Raw genomic sequence first — 6,634 nt, forward strand, 5'->3', positions numbered from 1 at the left:
TGGCTCACCGGCCTGCTGCTCATAGAACCCAAAGGCAGAAGTTTCGAGGTGGCCAGCAACCCAGGGAATGAAACACGTGTAGGCCCGAAGCACCTTCAGCCTCTGTGGGCCCCTTCCTCATAAAAAAAATTCAAAAATTAAATTTGATGACTGCACTGGTGCGAAGAAAAATATAGTCCAGACCGGATTTACGGGTTACACATTATGTATTTATTATCATTACTATCATCATCATCATTATTATTATTATTTCTTCTGATTTTAAAAGAAACGAGGACATTTTTGTGGGTCCCAGGCTCTGAGTGTGCTACCCTGGGGGGAGCTGACCCTGAAAGGGGACAAGAGTCAAGAGCCTGGCCTCCCCGGGCTGCAGCCCGATGCCGTCCTCCTGACACTGCGCCAACCACCCCGCGGGTTAAGTGAGTTGCATAAAAGAACCCTCCGTGTAAAAGACTACGTGTGCTAAAATAAGAAACTAGAGACAGGCTCCTTTTAACAAAAACAGAAACTGCACTGTATGAATAATACCCAAAGAAATGAAAGAAGAAAGTAGGTTTAAATGAAGTGTTTTTAAATCTATTGGTCGCCTTATTACACACACACACACACACACACACACACACCCCTCTAATGGGTGAGCCCCCCGTGTTTGACATTGGTTTTCAGCTAGCAAATGAGTTTGGTTTGAAAAAGGGATATTTGGGCAGATAGAAAGAGCTTCCCTCTTGTCTGGAGAGCTGGCCCCTCTGTGATGTCTCCTAAGAGTGCCCCCCACAGTACGAAGCTTCCTTAGTCTGTCCTGTCCATGCTGGCGGACTCCCTCTGTGTATCAGGCCCAGTGTCTGACCCTGGGCTGGGGACAGACAGCCGGGCCCAGCAGCAGCTCTGGCCTGGAGGGGCGAGCATGTTGGTGCAGCGCCATCCGTGAGCTGTGAGGTTGCCCGAGGATGTGAGTGCTGAAGCCCGGCCAGCAGTAGGGAGGAGGCTGCCAGGAAGGAGGAGGAGGAGGAGGAGGAGGAAGAGAAGGAGAGCAGCTCCCAGGCCAGGGGTGGCAGCCGCAAAGCCAGAGGCCAGAATCCGCAGCCCAGGGAGCACTGGAGCGCTGCTGTGCAGGGCAGAGTCCCGGAGCCCTGCTGCTTCAGATGGTGAGGAGAGGAGGGAGGGGCTGCCTGCGGGGCTGGGCCCAGAGGGCTCTAACAGGCCCCGACTTCATTCTGCAGGGATGGGGAACCAGTGAGGCAGGACTGGCTGCATAGTTCACGGGGCCCAGTGCAAAAGGAAAACGTGGGCCCCCCTCCTGTTCAAAGAGGCCTCAGAATTTCAAGACAGGGGCAAGAGGAGAGGGAAGGTGGGGGAGTGGCTGTGTGACTGCCCAGGCCACACACCTGGGAACCAGGCCCTGGGTGTGGTTTGTGGCGGGGGAGGAATCCAGCCCCAGGAGATTTCCAGTCCCTGCCAGGAAAGGCTTTCTACTTGTTTTCTCTTTGTATGGTTGCTATTTCACTTTTCCTTTCAAATACAGGATTTAAAAACACATTATTTTAATCCTTTATGGGATGTTGATGGTGTTTTTAAATATTATATACCATTATATATATAAATTATTCTAATCATAGAAACTTATTTCAGAGACAACTTTTCCAGAATATCTCTTCTCCAATAGTAAGGCCCACTGTGGAGGCTCAAGAAAATTATTGCGTGCTCCCCCACCCACACCCCACGGCTGGCGTGCCCCTAAGTCCCTGCTAGGGTCAGGAGCCAATGCAGCCTTATTAACTGTAGTGACAACCGAGGTTTAACTTCAGGCCACAGCAGAATTTTGAAACCCGCCCTCTACATATTTTACAGATAAGCCAGCCAGATTCATCCTGAAACTCCCTAAGAATTTCTCTCCCTACATCCCTAGGAGAAGGCAGATTGGAGAGAAAGACAGGAAGTGCATTTTAAAGAGCAGGTGAAATGAGAGACTATGGACTCTGAAAAACAATCTGAGGGGTTTGAAGTGGCGGGGGGGTGGGAGGTTGGGGTACCAGGTGGTGGGTATTATAGAGGGCACGGCTTGCATGGAGCACTGGGTGTGGTGAAAAAATAATGAATACTGTTTTTCTGAAAATAAATAAATAAATAAATAAATAATAAATAAATAAAGAGCAGGTGAAGCCTCCTCTTGGAAGCACTCACACCTCGCCTTCCCGCTGAGCCGTGGGCCTGCCTAGCTCTGTGGGGCCCCACGGGATCCACAGAATTCCATCAGGATTCAAGGTTGGACTCCATAGCCATGGGAGGGCCAAGGCCATGACAGTCTCCCCTTCCCCACCCAGAGAACCCTGCAGAGAGAAGGCTCTGCTTGCTGCCCCACCACAAGACCTGAGCCCAGGCCTCTCCAGGTGGGCAATGTGTGAGGCAGCATTTAGAAGATGTGATTTCTTTCCTTTTTTTATAAAGATTTTATTTATTTATTTGAGAGAGAGTGAGAGCATGAGAAGGGAGAGGGACAGAAGGCGAAGCAGACTCCCCGCCGAACTGGGAGCCCAGTGCAAGACTCAGATCCTGGGTCTCCAGGATCCTGACCCAAGCTGAAGGCAGTCGCTTAATCAGCTGAGCCACCCAGATGCCCCTAGATGCAACTTCTTAAGCTCTTATTTCTCTGGGGCTTAAATTCCTTCCTGGAATGTGAGGAAGTGTCCACAGGAGACTCCAAACTATCCTGAAGCAAAAACGTGCGGAGGGGTGAGCCTGGGCTGCCCACCCAGCTTCACAGAGGGTCACTTAGCCCCACTACACCTCACTTCCCTCATCTATAAAATGGGTGTAATTAATCAAAGTCTGTTGCCACGAATCACAGCAATGCCATAAGCATGAAATGGGAAGATGGACCTTGGACCTGAAACAGTTTTGAAACCTATGTCTGGCACACAGTGAGAGTCTAATAAATGTTGTCTAGGGGTTATGATTTCTGTCCAGTTCCCTAAGGCAAATATCCTCAATCTGGAAGGTTCATAGCAGTCAGGTGGTTAGAAATACTGGGTGGTAGGCTGATTTTTCATAAAATTACTATCTTTACCTAACTACCCCCCCCCAATCCTCACCATCACTTCTCTGGAATGCCTGCCCAGTAGCACCCGTTTTCCCTTACAGACCCACTCTCCTGGGTTTTATCTGTGGGCTTCGGCCTCTAGTAAAGGCCGTGGACATGACTCTTGGTCACTCTGAGTTTATCTACCATCCCTCGCTACTCCAAGGCCGCTGCACACCAGCAAATGGCTTTAGTTCCATAACAATGCAAACTGCTCTCCAAAAACACTGCTTCAAGTTTTCACATCCTGAAATCATACTTGTATATGTTTAAACTAGCAACAGAATACCTATTAGCACAGAAAAGAGGATTTCCCCCCTTTCTACTGAGAGAGGAACGAATGGGGAAGAAAATTATTTAAAATTATTTAAATTATTATTTAAGGAACTCCTGGTCTTGTGCAGGCTGGAAAGTGAGACTCCGTTCACCCTTCTACAGTGTGTTCTGACCAGCGGGCTAGTGAGTCACTGCCAAAAAATAAAGAAAACAGTGGAAATTTCTGGAGGTATGAGTTTCTGTAATACCTTAAGCTTCATTCTTACAGGGCACGACTCGGGCCCTGGGAACAACCCAAGACCTATAACCCTGGCTCTGAGGGCCATCAGCTAAAAAACAGAGTCTTAATTATTACTGATAATGTTCACTGTGGCTCTCCAGGAGAGGAAAATAACATGCAGCATTTCTCAAACAGAATTCACCACAAAACACTTTTATTGGAGGAGTTCTGAATGAGTAGTTCCCTCAAGTCATTGATTTAGAGAAATGAGGCAAAAGGAGAAGACACAGCATCCGGGCACAAGGAGAGGGCAAGCAAGTCAAGGCCATGCTCCTGCCATATTGAAGAAACAGGAGGCACAACCCAAACTACAAGCAAAGGATGGGTTGTCATGGACTGAGGTGCGTTCCCCTTACTTTTGCTTTTCCCCCTCCCTCCTTTTGTTCTTCCACCACAGTATCATCAGAGAAGCTCCCATGGAGGAGGCTCCAGGTGTTACATGCCTGACCCCAGCCCACAACCAGGACCGAGGCAGAAGTGAGGTTCTGCATCTTGTTTTGGTATTTTCTATGACTGTACTTTCCATCATCAAATGGCATTTTCAAAGCAGTCATTCTCATTGTTTTAAAGGATGAAATGTATGGTTTGAAAGTAATGGCCACCAACCTCATAAAATGGCCACCAGCCTCATAAAATGAGCTTTAATATTACCACAGACATTCTCACAATTGGCCAAATCCCCAAGACCCCTATGAAGAGTGAAGTGCCCTAGGCAGAAAAGGATTGAATTTACATCATAAAAATACAACATCATAAAAATACACAATGACCTTTCTCATTTTCCAGCAACAGCCATGCTGGGCAGGGCTTCTTTGGACATGAACTTCTCTCACCTCACCGTGTCTACTTCCCAGCATCCACATGCATTGGCCTCCACGCTAACCCCACGTGGCCTAGTCTCCCATCCCTGGCCTCAACCTCTGATGTCAACCTGGACCTGCTCCAGCCCTGACAGAGCCAGTGTCTTCTTAGATTCTGAAGAACCAGATGAATCCAGAATTTGTTTCCAGACATTAGGAATATGAACTCATTGATTAATATAGAACAATTAAAAGCTTATATTCACCTTGACCTGTGAGATGTGTGAAAAATCTCTTTATAAACTGCATTCTGCCTCATAGACTATGACCTTGGAAAAAGTACTTAATTGCTCTGAAACTGTTTATTTCTCTGTTAAAAATTTTAAAAATAGGACGCCTGGGTGGCTCAGTTGGTTAAATTTTTAAAATAGGACGCCTCAGTGACTCAGCTGAAGCCACTGCCTTTGGCTCAGGTCATGAGCCTGGAGTCTCAGGATCGAGTCCCATATCGGGCTCCCAGCTCTGTGGAGAGTCTGCTTCTCCCTCTGACCTTCTCCCCTTTCGTGCTCTCTCTCTCTCTCTCTCAAATAAATAAATAAAATCTTCTAAAAAAAATTTTAAATATGGAAATGTAACTTAATTGTATCATCTCACTCAATGCTCACAAAAATCCTGTGCAATGAGTGGTATTACCCTCACAGAAATTGAGGAACTGACACTCCCCAGCCAGTAGAGAGTAGACTTAGGATTCCAATCCTGAGTTTGTCTGATTCTAAAACCTGTACTAGTCTTTTTGGAGCACCTGGCTGGCTCAGTCAGTGGAGTATGTGACTCTTGATCTCAGGGTTGCACGTTCGAGCCCCATGTAGGCTGTAGGGATTACTTAAAAATAAAATCTTAAAAAAAAGAAAACCAAAACAAATGCATACTACTCTTTTTCTATAGACCTCCACCATAACGTGGGGGAGGAGGGTAGTTTTTGGAATACTAGGCAATGAGGTGCACAGTGGCTGAGGAAGGAGAGAGACTGACATTAGCAGGGAGCTGCACAACCATCCGGAGGATCAGGTCCTCATCCAGAGAAAAGGCAACCAGAAGGGAAAGAGATACTGTGAAGGCTAAACCCACTTGATAGGCGGTGAGAGACAGAGGAATAAGAAAGTAGGAGGGATCAAACTAAACAGATTTAGAACCTACACGACCCAAGAGGTGTTGAAAGAGATGAATGCAAAATAATTTAGGAAAGAGAGCCATTTTGAGCATCAGGACACTTAAGTGAAAATGTCTGGGAAGAATACAGGGCCATGGGATTTTAGATTGGAAAGAGATTAACAACAGAGAATCAAAATGTGACAAGCAGCCACGTTAACAAGACCTGAAGTCATAAAGGCAGTGGGCTTACCCCATACAAAGAGAAAAGCTGTGACATGAGAACAGGCTTGAATGGAAGGCTGGGTAGGAAAGACAGTCAAAGGGCAGGGGGAATAGGCATCGCAGGGTAACCTGGGGCAGAGAACACTTTCCCAGCAGGAATGTTCGAATTCATGTACAAAAAGCAGAGGAGAGGTCTTGTTAATAGAAGGAAAGCTTTCATTTTTAAGAGTGGAATCTCAACAAATTCTAAGTGTGGAGGTCACACTACAGATGGCTAAAGACTGACTCAGGGCAAAGAGAGAAGACAGAAGTCATATACCATATGTTTAAGATATTTAGAAGAAAAAAGATTAAAAAAGGGAACAGCAGGACCAAGTAAAGATATTTTTCTTTCCCTTCCATGTCAAATACTCGAGTGTGTCTGACCATAGAAGGGAAAGATCTAGTGAAGATGAAGATTGAGTATGGAAAAGAGATCACTGAAAAAGTGATTTCAACAGAAGATAAGAAGGGATTCAGTTGTTACCTCAACAGCATTTACAGTGAGCCACTATATGCAAAAGAGTGTGCTCAGCACAGTAAGAAATAGGAGGAGAAAACAAAAACCAGTGCCTTCTCTAAGTAGCTTACAACTTAGCGGGAGAATTGAGTTTTGTGAATAGTAATGTTGCACAGCAGTGTAAGCCCTGTGTTCATGTTAACAATAAAGTGCTATTGGAGAGGAATTTTGTGATTAAGGGGGAAGGGACATCTAAATAAATATTGCAGGGCACCTGGGTAGCTCAGTTGATTAAGCATCTGCCTTTGGCTCAGGTCATGATCCCAGGG

The 6,634-nt window shown here is 46.1% G+C and overlaps 1 long non-coding RNA gene across 1 annotated transcript; it reads left to right on the forward strand.

The window, feature by feature from the left end:
* Positions 1-1,009: 1,009 nt before the first annotated feature.
* Positions 1,010-4,631, forward strand: LOC122901942. The gene is made up of 3 exons (XR_006383713.1): positions 1,010-1,145; positions 3,768-3,973; positions 4,419-4,631. It is a non-coding gene; the product is annotated as an uncharacterized LOC122901942 (long non-coding RNA).
* Positions 4,632-6,634: the final 2,003 nt, after the last annotated feature.

Source organism: Neovison vison, chromosome 3, assembly GCF_020171115.1.
Source record: "Neovison vison isolate M4711 chromosome 3, ASM_NN_V1, whole genome shotgun sequence".
Taxonomy (NCBI): Eukaryota; Metazoa; Chordata; class Mammalia; order Carnivora; family Mustelidae; genus Neogale; species Neogale vison.